The sequence below is a fragment of the Alnus glutinosa genome, chromosome 5 (genome assembly GCF_958979055.1).
Source record: "Alnus glutinosa chromosome 5, dhAlnGlut1.1, whole genome shotgun sequence".
Taxonomy (NCBI): Eukaryota; Viridiplantae; Streptophyta; class Magnoliopsida; order Fagales; family Betulaceae; genus Alnus; species Alnus glutinosa.
The window spans coordinates 18,705,887-18,720,945 of record NC_084890.1 but is presented as its reverse complement, the minus strand read 5'-3'; the positions used below and the strand labels follow the sequence as shown (position 1 = coordinate 18,720,945).

The 15,059-nt window shown below is 37.9% G+C and overlaps 1 pseudogene; it reads right to left on the bottom strand.

Moving 5' to 3' along the window:
• Positions 1–8,043, bottom strand: part of LOC133869037 (uncharacterized) — a 44,843-nt pseudogene extending 36,800 nt beyond the window's left edge.
• Positions 8,044–15,059: the final 7,016 nt, after the last annotated feature.

Below are 15,059 nucleotides of genomic sequence, written 5' to 3'. Positions count from 1 at the left end.
TCCTTTGAAGAGTATTTGCTGTATAAAGGCTACGGCGAGGGTGGCATTCTTTGTATGGGCAGTAGCATTAGGAAAAATTTTGACGCATGATAATCTTAGAAAGAGGAATGTCGTGGTGGTTGAGTGGTGTTGTATATGTAAGAAAAGTGGGGAGTCCCATGAACATCTGTTACTTCATTGCGAAGTTGCTCGCAATCTATGGAGTTACATTTTTACTTTATTTGGGGTAGAGTGGGTTATGCCACGAAGGGTGCTAGAATTGTTAACTAGCTAGGGCGATTCGTTTGGGTGTGGTCCAACTAAGGAAGTTTGGCGGTTAGCTTCGTCGCGTTTAATGTGGTGTCTTTCGTGGGAGAAGAATGTTCGGCACTTTGAAGATGTAGAGACATCGATGTTGGAGCTAGGAAGCATTTGCTTAACACGTTATATATTTGAATAGCGACACATCATAGCTTGAGTGTTTTTACATATGCAGACTTTTTAAATCTATTTTATGTTCTTTCTAATTAGGGGTTCTCTTATATACTCGTGTACTATGGTTGCACCCCTCTACGCTTTATTAATGAAATGACATTACTTATGAAGAAAAAAAAAAGGAGTGCTACCAAAGCCAACTTATGATGATAAGGAAGAGTATGTTGATATTTTTTTTTGATAAGTAGAGAATTTTATAAAAAGCGTTAAAGGCGCCCCTAAGCATACAGGAAGTATACAAAGAGGAAACCAAAATAGGAAAGCAAGAGGAGAGAGAAAAACACCCGAAAAACCCAAAAACATAAGGAAACCCAAAGAACCCTGCAAAAAAGCCCACAAAACCCAGAGACTAAAACATCACATCAGAGGCCCTCTTGCCTTGCCCCGGCTAGAACCAAAACCCCTAGCATCATAATTAATAGTGCACTCTTGAAAACAGAGGCTAAGATCGATTGCTATCCCGGGAGAACCACCAAGCTTTTCAAGACCACCCCCCCGCGAAGAATCATCAACAAAGGCTGCCCCGGAAGACTCGCCCACTTCTTAAGGAGAAGGAGCCGTGCCCTTTGGGAGAAGAAAGCCACGTCGAAGGAAAGGCTAACAACCCTCGTCAAGAGCAGGAATTAACCCATCCTTTGACGGTTCAAAAAAGGGCTTGGAGGCATCCCCAAATGACGACAAGGAAGGAGCTTTGGGAACACCGAAAGTCTCAAGAGCCTCCTCAAGCAGAAGCTTATCCATATTGCCCACCTTATTCTTCCGGGAGTATTTAAGCACAGACTTGGATTCCGACGGGTAAATAGGCGCTCCAGACTCCGACATCACAGGGCAAACGCCGGGGGCTGGACCAAACCCATCTAGAGCCGGAGAAGGAGCCAGCAAATCGCAATTAACCTCAGACGAAGACGGCAACAGAGGATCCTCACCTAGAACGAATCTACCCAAGGACGCCGAAGACAGCTCAGCTGCAGAAATCGTTAGGTTGCAACCCACGGCTGACTGCTTTGGAGCAGCAGCAATCACCTCCACTAAAGCCATCGGAGAAGAGACCTTCAAAGAGGAAGAAGAGTGCACAACAGACAACGAGCACTCACCTGACGAACAGCCTGAAGCATGCTGTGCCGGAAAAGCAACGGCGCCCGCCGAAGCCGTCGGGCCCAAGGTCGAACCTGAACTCGCTCTCAAACCCACAGAACAAGCATTGGAGCCCCGTACTTGATCAAAACCTGACAAGGAAGACTTCTTAGACCTATATCCCACTCTCCTAGACCTGTCCCTAAAACGCCTCCAGCCCATAACCACTCTTAAGCAACCGACCTAACCCAAATCTGCCTATTCTCCACTTCAGCCCAACAGAGGAGTGCAAGCCCAAAAAAGGCCTACGCTTACAAGCCCAACCAAGCCACGCTTCAAAAAGACCAAGAAGCTTCCTGAGAACCCCAAACTCCTATGAGGTGTCACCATCAAACTTCCTCGAGCATGCCAAACTACCTCTTCTGGACACGAAACCCTCTAAAGCGTCACCTTCACCCACTACAGCCCTCTACATGGAACACGCCAAACTGCACCCACAGGACCCTCGAAACTTGGAGCCACCAACAAGAGGGTCTTTACCCAGAGGATCAGAAGAAAAACACTCCATAGCGTAGCAGTCCACCGCCTGCCGGATCGTCTCCTGCTCCCGATCCATTGGAATAATCTTCTCCATCTCACACCAGACCGCAGGCACCGGCTGAACCTAAGGCCTGTCAACTACGACAATGGCCGGCAAGCATACCACCTCAGCGAAGACAAAATGCCCGCGCCCAGACCCAATATCTTCCCCGCCGGAGCGCCACAGAAGGATGACGACACCATCGATGAATAAAAAAAAACCAACACTTTGCTCAACTCCCGAGAAACACGACCCCACCCCCGCCCGTCACGGCCTTCAGGGAACACTACCATTCCTCTCCGTCCACCCACATCGTAAACCGTCACCTCCAAGAACCGGCCGGAGCTATTACCACCTAACCAAATGATGGTCACCTTCGAACCCTCCCTGAAAGATTTCACGAACAACTCGGAACCACGAACTCGCAGCGCCTCTTCCACCATCAACAACAGCCAAGCTACGCAACGCTCGCCCAGCAGAACCCACCCCGAGAACCCATTCCTCTTTTCCAGCACCCTCAAGTCAACAGACCCTTTCACCATAGAGAAGGTGAAAGATTTTGCCTCCACAAAGAATCGATTCTCCATACCCAACCCCACAGGAACCCCTAAGGGGATTTGCAGCAGCCACGCGGTGCTCACATGACTGAAGACCAAGAGACGCAAGCTAATCAGATCCAACAAACTCTATGGAGTTCAGACCACTCTTTACTACCCAGCACAAGGAGTCTTTGGTGGTACGAGAAATGATGACAACAGGGATAGTGAAACACCAGTTCTTTGTTTCGTAAGGTGTGTAATGTTGTTCTTGATGAGGGCAGCTATGAAAACATTATTCCAAAAAGGCTACCGAAAAGTTGAAATTAACTATTGAAAAGCATCGTAATCCCTACAAAATTGCATGGTTTCGAGTCTTTGTTTAGTCAAATTTACCTTGGGTGACAATGTTAATAGTGAGGCTCTGTGTGACGTTATACCTATAGAAGTATGTCATATTCTAGTGGGTAGACCATGGTTATATGACAATGACATGATCCACTGAACTAGAGCCAACACTTATTCATTCCAAAGGGATAACGAAAACTATACCTTGCATCCTCATAGGGAAGAAGACACTAGTTCCTCAAAACACAATAAGGTTAATGGCTTCTTGACTATTACAAAGTTTGAAACTGAGAGCCAAGGCATGGGAGTTATATATGAACTGGTTTCCAAGGTTGGAAAGGAAGTTTCAGACTTAAAGTTTGATGATTATCCTCCAAAGATTCAGCAGCTATTATGGGACTTTAAGGAGCTAGTTAGTGATGATATTAATGCAAGGTTTGCCACCAATGAGAAGCGTTCAGCATGCTATTGATTTAGTACTGAGAGCAGCTTTGCCAAATCTACCTACTTATAGAATGCCGCTTGTGTAACAAGCTAAAATGAAAAGACAGGTCGAGGAGTTGATTGCCAAAGCTTTGGTGCATTAGAGCAACAACTCTTGTGTTGTCCCCTCCTTGCTTACACCTAAAAAGGATGATTCATGGAGGATGGGTTCGAAAACGAATTGTAAGGGATTTACTAGATGGAGCTGTATTTAGGTGTTAATTTGTAATTAATGGGAAGGAAATGGAACAAGGTTGAAGATGACAATGGCTGAATAAAATACTGGAAATGCATAAAGATAAGAGCTGGTTCGAGATGTTCAATCTCCACTCATTATAGACAATACAATATCTCTCTTTGTAATCTTCTCTACCTCGTAAGCCACCCCATATAGGATTGATTCTGCTAGAATATATTCTAACAAAATCCTTCAATCATTTATTTCCCTCTAAATGCACCACAAAAGGCAAGGAGGTGTGGGTTTGAGGAGAAATCGCACTCTTGGATAGCGCATTGTATTTCGTCGGTGCGCTTCTCCGTTTTGGTGAATGGCAATCCATCCAGATTCTTCTGTAGCTCCCGGGGATTGAGACACGAAGATCCTTTCTCAACTTTTCTTTTTGTTATCGTCATGGAGGAATTAAGTAAAATGTTGTTTGCAACTGCTAACAGGGGTTTCTTTTCAGGCTTCTCAGTGGGGTCTAGGCACTCTAGTGTGGTTAGCACTTCACACCTGTTGTTTGTGGATGACACTTTGGTGTTTTCCGGTTTGAAGATTAATTTGGCTAAGTCGGAACTGATTCATGTGGGTAATGTCAACAATGTTGAAGGGTTGGCTGGTATCTTGGGTTGTGGATAGTTAAGATTTATTTGTTTTCTGAAAGATTAAGAGCTAGGACTGTAGGGTTACTAAAGGCTATTATAAATAGCTTGACAACTTTTTCTTCTCTAATAAATGAAGTTTCAAATTTGCGTTCTTGAACTCTTTGGGGCCTAAAAATTGATCATATATTGTTCCAACTTCAATATTATCTTCTCCTCTTCGAAGTTTTTAGATCTTAGACACTTTTAGGGTGTTTGGCTCTCTTGAATACTTTTCGTGTAGAGGGTTTTGCCTTTTTCTTTCAATAAACTATTATTCATATAAAAAAAATGTTGTTTATTGCTGGAATTTCTTTTTAAGCCCTTTGTAAGCATCAATTTGCTTGAAAGGTGGGATCTTTGGCTGGTTCATACTTCATATCAGATCTAATCTAGATCTAAGTTCTCATTGCTGCATCATTCATACACAAATGGAATGAGCAGGTCAGTGGCAGTTTTTTGGTAAGTAAATAAGAATCACGCATTCATATGGGAATTTAACCTGTGATGTCAGCCTTTGTTTAGGCACAAAGAGATGCCATTTGGTCCAAAATTGGCAAGCAGGTCAGTGGCAGTCTATTTTAATTTTCAGGACCTAGCCAAGGTTTGGCTTTGATTGAAATCTAAAGTATATATATTTTTGTCCTTTGTGCTTTGTGAACTTTTGGAACTTACATTACAGTTTTACAAAATTTACAAATAATATATACTGTTTCAAAAGATACTAGAACCAAACATTATGCGAGAATGTAATTTAAAATCTCAACTAAACTCGAGTAATACTAGGTAACAGGCATATCAGCCTGATCTGATTATTCACACCATGTGAAAGACTGAATTCCACTTTTACGTTCGACAGATGTTTTTTCAAGGAGGGAACCGAATATTGGGCTTGGAATTTATGAAATCCTACAAGTATTGTTATAATTTATGAAATTTCAATAGGTATAACTTTCTCTGATAATAATTTCAATAGGTATAACTCAATACATAGTATTGCAGATCACAAATACTATGCTGAGGAATGGTCACATAAACCCCAGAATTGAATAAAAACATAAAATTTTAAACTCCAATATAAACATATATATTTTTAAGAAAGAAAAAAAAAGCGAGGCTGTTAGGCATAAGAAATGTATCATAACAAGGGAATATGAGAGTTGACAAAACAGGCTTACCAGAGATATCTTGCCCCATTATGGCATGCAAGAATTTTCCCGGGACACCAGCATTGATATCATCCCTTCTGGCTTTCAAATATGCATTTAGCCAATTAATGCTTTCACATGATTCAACAATTTCCATTTCTGGTGAGCACCCATAATAAAATGTTGCTGCAGACTCAGGAAGTGGAATTTTTGATACGTTTGGTTTTCTTTTCTCTATGCTATATGATTTTTCAAATGCCAGCCTTGCCAGATCATGTAAAGTATGGTATTGATCATCATTTGCTTCAAAGGTTGTAGGACTGGGGTCATACACTGAATCATTTTGATCACCCAGGTCAACGCTTAAATCCGATTGAATACTTGGGAGTCCAAATGAAGTTGCTTTGACAATCTTTGACCACCTCCCAGATGAAGGCTCCTCTAAATGTTCTTGAAAAACATCTGAATCTTTTAGTGGTGAGTCCCTAGCCTTTTCAGATATTTTTGAAAAAACAATCTTCTCTCTTGTATCGCCAACACCTGATGTGGACTGAGAAATATTTCGGCTGCCAGTACTTCCTTGAAAGTAAAAGTCAAAAGGTTCAAGAATAATATCTGAGGCTGAATCTTCTAATGACAAGTCCATGACCTTTCCAGACATATTTGGAATGAGTTTTCTGTGTCTTAAGTCACCAACATCTGATGTGGACCGAGAAATGTTCCGGCTGACAATACTTCCTTGAATGTCAAAGGTAAGAGCTTGATCATCTCCTTTTAACAAACCATTGAAGTATGGGTTTTCTCGGGCTCGAATGTATGGTTCCTGTCAATCATAACAAAAACTAGACTAACTGAGGGGGAAAATGAGATAAGGAAAAAGTAACTGGTTCCAGGTAGGAAGAAATTCTTAATTCAACTTAATGACATCACTCCAGAAATAACATAATGAGTAACATGCACCCCAACCAATTAACCAACAATCAGAATATACTTTTTCTTGTTAAGTGATTGCTAGTATTTGTAATTAAGATTGGAGGTGACCAACAACTTGAGGCTAAATGGCATAAATCTATTGCTAGCTAGTTCACAATTAAGATAGGAGCTGGTGACCAACAATTTTGCTAGTTCACAATTGGAAATGGCATAAATCTATCCCCAGTTTTCCTTCCCAATCTCCGAAAGAGGAGAAACAAGAAGTAAAAGTTGTAAACTAGGGATAAGAAGCGACAGATGTCAAAGATTCAGACTGACATGGTCCTTAATTCCAATTTTCATACTTGAATTAAAGTAATGCCATTGCCTACTCCCTTCTGAATAAAAGGAGATGATTAATACAGGATCAACATTCAAGGCAAATGCAAGATGGGACTGACATTTTGGGCACCAACATGACCAGGAGAAGGATAACAGTAAACATTTAAATCGTGCAAAATAGTGATGACGGAGACCAATGGATTATTTGCAATTCATACTAGTTCAATTCCCAGGAAGGGAAATAATACAAGCCACGGAAGATTGCAACATCGATATTCTCAAAAATATGTATGACTGAGGTTCCAAAGAACCGTACTACCTTCACGTTTCAAATTTCCGCGAGCTACCTCTATCAACTTTAATTTTACAGTTTTCCCCAAGCCCAAGGACATACTCCTAGCATAGATATGTTAAAACGGAAAAGCTTTCAGGTCTTCAATTCAATAGCAATGGTTCATCTCTTTTTTACGTTAGAGCTAACATTTGTTATATATTCTGGTGTCAAGAACAAATAACACTTGTTTTAATTCGGTAAGTAACAACAGAAACTGTTCTGTAGGGATTGCATTGTTTGTTTCTCTTCCTCAATGAATTTAAGTAAGTAAAGAGGAGAACTTAGCAATTGAATAATAAGGGAAGTGAAGATCTTATGATTCTCCTGACCAACTTGACACAACTTTAGACCTGAAGTTAGATCTCTAGAATGAAAAAACAATTATTAAATTGGAGTGTCTACTCAATCATATTTTATTATCTAACCTTATGGCACATTTGTTATGAAGATATTTTTTAGCTTAGACAGAAAAATGGTGTAAAATAACATATCGAATCAAGGTTAGAGTTAACGTTCTAATTTGAAAATTTTGCAACCTTCTTAATTATGCTATTGATCGAGCAAGGTACGGATAAACTAAAGAATTATTTCAAAGAACCCAAAACTAAACCATATATAAAATATTAGAAATTGAAATAAAATAAAATAAATAAATAAACATGAAAATATAAGAAAGAAGATGAAGAAAAGGTTGACACCTGGTGGCCTGGCACAACTGCACTGGGAGACCTCATGTTGAAGACGAGAATGAAGAGGAGGAAATAGCGAGAAACTCTTGGAGTTTTGATGGCATGCTCGGACGGCGGAGTAGAAGAGAAAAACGAATGGAAAAGACAACATGGGAATCATCGGCGACTCCGTCGTTCAAATTAGCGTACTTTATGGTTTTTAGTAAAGATGAGCAATGACGGAGCCAGGTAGGCTGACATTTGAAACCTGCGATAGTGTTCCATTTTTACAAAACTTTGGAAATGGTGAAAGGTGCTTTCCCTTTTACTATGACTAGCCAATAAACCGCGCGAGAATTTTCATATCAATTTAATTTTAAGACTAAAATGCATTTCAATCGTACTTTTTATTGTAAGATAAAAAAGGAACATCTTTCAATAGAAACACATGCTAAAGGACCAAAAAGAAATCTCTCGCTCTTTCAATACAAACACATACTAAAGGAGCATTAAAAAAAAAAAAGAAAAAAAAAATTATAACTCCTTCAATAAAAAGCTTCTGATGAAAATGTAGGCGGTTAATAACCGTTAGCATTTACTATCCACACTTATCCGCTATCCGCACATGCGAATGCGGATGCGGATGCGGTTAACAAAAACCAATATCCGCATATGCGAATATCGTTTTAAAGAATCTGAATGCAACCAATAACCGCATCCACATTTTCTTTATATATAATATATATTTTATATGTATATATAAAATTAAATTCACAAAAACCACGTCGTTTTGGATTTGGAAAGTTTAGGACATTAAGGTTATGTTAGGTATTTTCACTATCATCTCAAAGTCATACCTCATTACATTTACAATTTTTTTTTTCTTTTCTTTGGTAATCCAAATCTCAATTACTCTATGAAACAATGATCATCTTTAACTGATAATTGCGAATTGTGTAAGAAGTTAAATCTTAACTTAATTAAGCTTGCATATAGTAATAACTGCATTATTTAATCTTCTATAGAGATTTAGATAGTAAACCAAAACGCTCATTACCTCATGTCCAGATAGCGAATAATAACCACATTTAATAGACGTAATAACCGCGCGAATGCGGATAGTAATCATATAATACAAACGTCAGTCTACAACTTAGTGTTTAATAATGCGCATGATGACAGGTTATCATGTGGTGAATTCTGTTATTTATAAATCACATGCAGTAATGTAAATTATAGTTCTTCTTTCGACAAAATGATCATGGATGCAATATAGATATAATATATGCTGTAATAAAAGATCATATCATAGTTCAATTCCATATGGTCTATCCAGGATATTAACCACTTCTTGGTAGGGTTGGCACTAGGCATGTACAATCGGTTGCGCTTATTTTTTCATATAATTTCATTTACCATTTACCATTCACCATTCATGCATCTCAAATGAGCTCACAATCAAGTCCATACAATAAATAAAATGGTTGCAAATAAAATCAAACAAACAAACAACATTACAAATCCAAAATCAATCTAAAACCAGTTTCCTCTAATAGGAAATAAAAAACATTACAAATCCAAAACATACAAATCGAAAATTAGTCTAAACATTAAACTGTTACAAATTCAAAAGTGAATGAATGGATGTTGATGGCAACGGATCTACAGCACACCATGAAGCATTGAAGCTAAATTAGCAACCCAACAAGGAAAAATTATAAAATCAATTAAACGTAAAATATAATGACAATTGTATTGTAATTAAAATATGATGACAATTCAAAAAATACCAAACCTTCATTAATAAAAAACTTGAGATGATTCATTCCTTGAATTTGAAGGTTGAGTTTGGGGCCCATCTAAAATAAATGAAAGCTTGAGTTAAAATGAATAAATAAGTAATGAAAAGTAAGTTTAATCTAATTTATAAACATTTACCTTGCTCATCGTAGCTTTCCACAAAATCTTCCAAATCTCGAATGTTAATTGGGTTGTCCCTGATCCAATTTTGTGTGCAAATCAAGGCCTCAACGGTAAGTGGAGACAATAATTTCCTAAAGGAATCCAATACACGTCCCCCAGTGCTAAAGGCGGACTGAAGGCAACAGTGAAATTCGGATTGCGCGATAAAATGGCTAAGTTTAGCCTCATACTCTTTTTTACTCAAGTTAGTAAGTCTTTAGGGTGTTTAACCCCTAGTGCCCTAAAACCATCTAGTTTGGAAGTTATTGACCTAACACTCAAAACATTAATCAATTAGAAAGCTTAAGAAAACTAAGCATTGCACAACCTGATAGAAGAGAATAAAAAATGTCTACATGCCTTGGTAACTTCATCTAATATGGATCCTAATGAATTTTGAGTTATTAAGTCATGCACATTGAAATCAATTTGAAACCTCATAAATGTGTGCTAGTTCATTTCACACCAACTTGAACTTGGGTTATCTCTGTCAGCCATTGGTAAATGTGTAAACTTTGGGAATTCCTAAATGATTTGAAGTTGGTGTTCATCTTGTTAAGCTTCCTAATGAATAGAAAATCATTGTTCTTATGACACTTCATTTTTAGGAAAAGCATGATCTTGCACAATTTTTGTGGGTATCATTCCTGTTAAACCCTTACAAGACTTCACTCGTCCTCTAGGGATGCCTAGAGGTTTAAAATGCATGTTGCATACATTAAATGCAATCGTACATCCCACGAAAGAATGATTTATCATGTTGTTTTTCAATTTATCTTTTGTTTTGTATTGTTAAGGGACTACCAATATGTAAGTTTGAGGGTGTGATAAGCGCCAAATGTTGCACATTCAAACCTCTTAACTCACATATATTAATTCCTTAGCATTGTTATTTGTTTAATTTTGTTTGTTTTTGTGCTTCAAAGTTTTATATGACAAATGCAAGAATTCCAGTGGAAATTGGGCTTAAAGGACACTTTGGAAGCATGCTAGCAGCCATGGGAACGAGCACCCCACCAGCTAGGCTCGAGCGCACCAGCGCTCAAGCGCTTCCCTACCTAAACTCGAGCGGACCCGAGCGTACAGTACACGACAACAATCCTTTTCCACCTTGGATTGGGTTTTCAGTCTTCTACTTGGATTAGGAGACTGACTTACGATTTTCCTAGGTTTTCTAAGGTTTCTAGGGTTCTCCTAATCCCTATAAATAGGCCTCTAACATTGATGAAAGACACAATACTACTTAGAGTTAAAATTCAGAAAAAATACTTTTTGAAGGCTTGAAGAGTTGAAGAGCATGACAGAAGTCCATCTCAGCAGCGTCATGAGCGGCTAAAACCCTTCGTAAGGCATTGATGTAGCCCTATCCAAGCACAATGTTTTGATTGTATCTTAATTTAGAGATATACAGTTTATGCTTGTTGGTTGTATAATTATGAGAATTGCTACAATTTGATATTGTTCTTAATATTTTAATGCAATTGTTCTTAAATTCAAAATCAATATTGGTGAAATCCTTATTTTGTCTTAAAAAGCTTTTTACCTTTATTGAACTCAAATCATTCTTATTATCTGTGATTATGAAAATGATGATTATACAACGGTTTTAATTGGCATATGATCAAGAGGGTTAGATAGCCATACCTAGGGAAGACGGATCGTAATATACCCTAGTTTAGTATAATTTAGGTAGACGGTCCGTACCAACTAGAGATGGGTTATACTATTCTATTGATTGTATGTATTTTATTAAAGAATTAGATAATCCATACCTAGGAAAGACAGGTCATACCACATCTTAGTGGTTAGGTGGACGGTCTATGCCAACCAAAGATGGATTATACTCTTTCTTTAATAAGGGATTTTCTTGTTTATTTATAACATGCATAAAATGAATTTATTTGATTAAATACAATTAACCATTAATGTGCGGATAGCAGTGAAGTCAATACTTCACTCTACTCTCTCTTATATTTCAATTCTCTTTTACGTTTATTTTATGCACTTTAGTCAAAAACAAAATCAACCGTCTTTTCTTAAGTTATTTTTAATTTTCATAAACTTGAAAACAACACCCCTACAGTCCTTGAGGTTTGACACCATCTATGTAACGCCCCGCCTTTTACAAAAAGGCGTAAGTAAAAAATTTTCAATTTACACGTGACATTACTACAACATCATCAGAGTTAAGATTTGGCAGCGGAATATAATATATCCAATTGGCTTGGAATAACACGACAGAGCTTCTAACTGAAATACTTCTAGACATTTATAAAGAAAATATTTAGAACAAATACATGGAAACAAGTGTCAATAGTGACACAAAAGAATACATGGAAATCATTAGCAATCTTGTCAGACTACAAACAAAATACAAACTATGTATCCTTAGCTTTAAGACCTTTTGAGCTCTAATCTTTGTCTATAAACCTGCACCAATATATATATATATAGAAACAAAAACACAAAACACTAAAGTGAGTCCACTGTTTTCCATAATATAATGAATGCTGATTTATTTATGAAATGCAACACAATGTATATGACTTTATAATCACATGTATATGCAATAAATAATCCATGTCGCGAGTCATAGACATAAATTGAATATAGACATAATTATAAAGCAGTAGAATGATAGTCTTAAATGCAAAGTTTAATTATCATCTTTTGCACTCCTCTCGTGATGGAACCAACGGTCCGAATTAGCGTTTTGTGGGAGCCAACGGTCCCAGCTGGCAATACCATCAACCCCCCCCCCCCCCCCCCGGGTGTATTAGCCAACTCTCACTTAAAACTTATTTGTTTGTTACCGGAATCCAAAAGTCCCAGCAGACTATGAGCCAAAGGTCATAACCCGTTTATTTATTAGGCGTCACGGAAGCCAAAGGTTCCACTGGCAGCCATCAATCCCCCCGCTGCATACTAGCTTTGTTATTAACCAATTTAATTAAAAATAGAGAATATGTAAAATCACATGCGCAAACAAATAAATAAGGCAGTAAACACAATTTTATGGAAAAGTCCACCAGTTTCGTCCTCAGTAAGTATAGAGATACTTACAGCTTTTTGATGCAGTTCTCATAATAGCTCATTTTTCTGCAATAAATATATATTTATATACAATGTGTTAACATCGTTACTTGTGAATATTAATTATATTCACTTAGGAAAGCCAATTATATCCATTATCATTATGAGTTTATGGAACTCAATATAATAGTCATACACTAAACTTAAGCATCTAATTTCCATCTTTAATTAATATCATAAAATTAATTGTTTATTAATTTTAAAAGCTCAACTTAGCTAACAAAAGCCATTAATAACACACAGCCAAAATAGGAAACTACCCAATATTCACAATACCCTCGGTAACAGACTGAACAAGACCCAACAATTATACACACAGCCACAATCAGTTCAAAACAGAAACTCAACCTCAAAACAATATCCCATCCGGCCAACTTCAAAGCTACAACTCAAACACTGTCTATACCAAAATAAGAAATACACTCAACTCAGTCAACATCCAACCACAAACCAGTAAATACCCAATATTTACTCATGCCCACACACTGGCCGGAACAGGATACACGAGCAAACCCACCAAGAAATTCATTCTAGTTTACCCACAAACCCAGCCGTTCAAGGGACTCAACACAGGGGAAAAATACCACACACACACACACACGAGTTCTACCCAAAAATACACACAATCGGGTCAATACACATTAAATCCAAATACACAGAAGAAATCCACAATAAAACATCAGGAATTTCTGTTTAAGGTTGTAGGAATTCACCAGAAAACAATCTAGGATTCACCCGAATAACACCACTGGAAGTCGCCGGATTTCCGGCCAGAACCGCCGGAAATCGCTACTAGGACCGTCATCGGAGATGACCCATGTAGGATCGGGTCTGGGTCTTGTCGAAGGTCGGGTTTCTGCTGGGTTTGACGGATTCCGGTTCTGGGTCCGTCGGGTCCTCTGGCTCCACCGGAAGACCAGCCTCCGGTCGGATCCTCGTGGGTTTTTGGGTCGCACGGGTTCTCTTTCTCTCGGCGATCTCCCTCTCTGGCTCTCTCTCATGGTGTCTCTCTCTCCCTTAGTCGGCTTCTCTCTCTCTCGGGTCTCTCGGTCTTAGAAGAGAAGAAAGAAGATAGGGAGAAGAAAAAGGGAACCAGGTCTCTTCTCTCATCGCTGTCTCTGACTCTCTCCCTTTGTTTCCCTCCATCTCACCGTCTCATACTCTCTCACTCCGTCTCCTTTGTCTCTCAGACTGAAGAGAGTAAGGAAGGAATGAGAAAGAAGGAGAAAGGAGAAGAAAGAAAGAAGGAAGAAGTGCGCAAGTTTCAGAAGGGGAAGGAGAGTCTATTAAATAGGCGGGCAGCAAGGGTGACGTGGAGGGGAGTGACTCACAGGGGCTGACGCAAAGATTCATATCTTATTACATAGGATACAGATTAAGTGAATCTGTAAAGATATTTTATCTATGGGTATTTTTATATAAGGTCTATTTCATTTAATAACTCATTAGGGTATAATTTTAAACCCGTTTTGAGTCCAATTCATTTCATAAATAATATAAATTTTTGAATAACATTATTACACTGATAATATTATTATATAAAGTAATATTAGATCAAAATAATATCTTGTACAATAAATATTTCAAAATAATATTATATATCAATAATATTATTCTACAAAATATTCTCGTATAATAATATTAGAGATATTATTATTCCAACCAATTCACTAAATATTTAGGTTTTGGAACATATAGCACATAAAGATGCAATTTATCAGAATAATGTCGATCGAGTAATTAAAAGTGTGAATTGATCGCCATAGATCTTAAATTCTATTTAAGACACCTTGTCTTAAAATCTGGGGTGTTACATCCCTCCCTCCTTAACGGAATTCGTTCCCGAAATTCGAAAACTGTAAAGTTTTCCTTAACAAAGATTTAGATTTCTAAATCTAAAGTCAAGGGTTAGATTTTAAGACGGAGAACTTAATTGTTGAACATGAATTACTCTAACTGTCACCACTTAAAAGTATTCTAAGGAAGGAAAAATAATGCATATTTTCTATCATCTTGTCATAATACCTTATCTTATATGATCTTCTATCTGACCTTCACCATCTACATCATTTCCATTTCCATTTCTCTGCTTCAACGTAAAGGTCTGCTCTTATCGTAGACCTTCATCTACTTTATTCGTCCGTATTAGTAGTACCTGATCAGATCATTGTATTTCAAATACCTTAAGCAACATACTGGAATTCCATCTTATCTCCTATTGTTAAAATTCCATCTTACGTCATT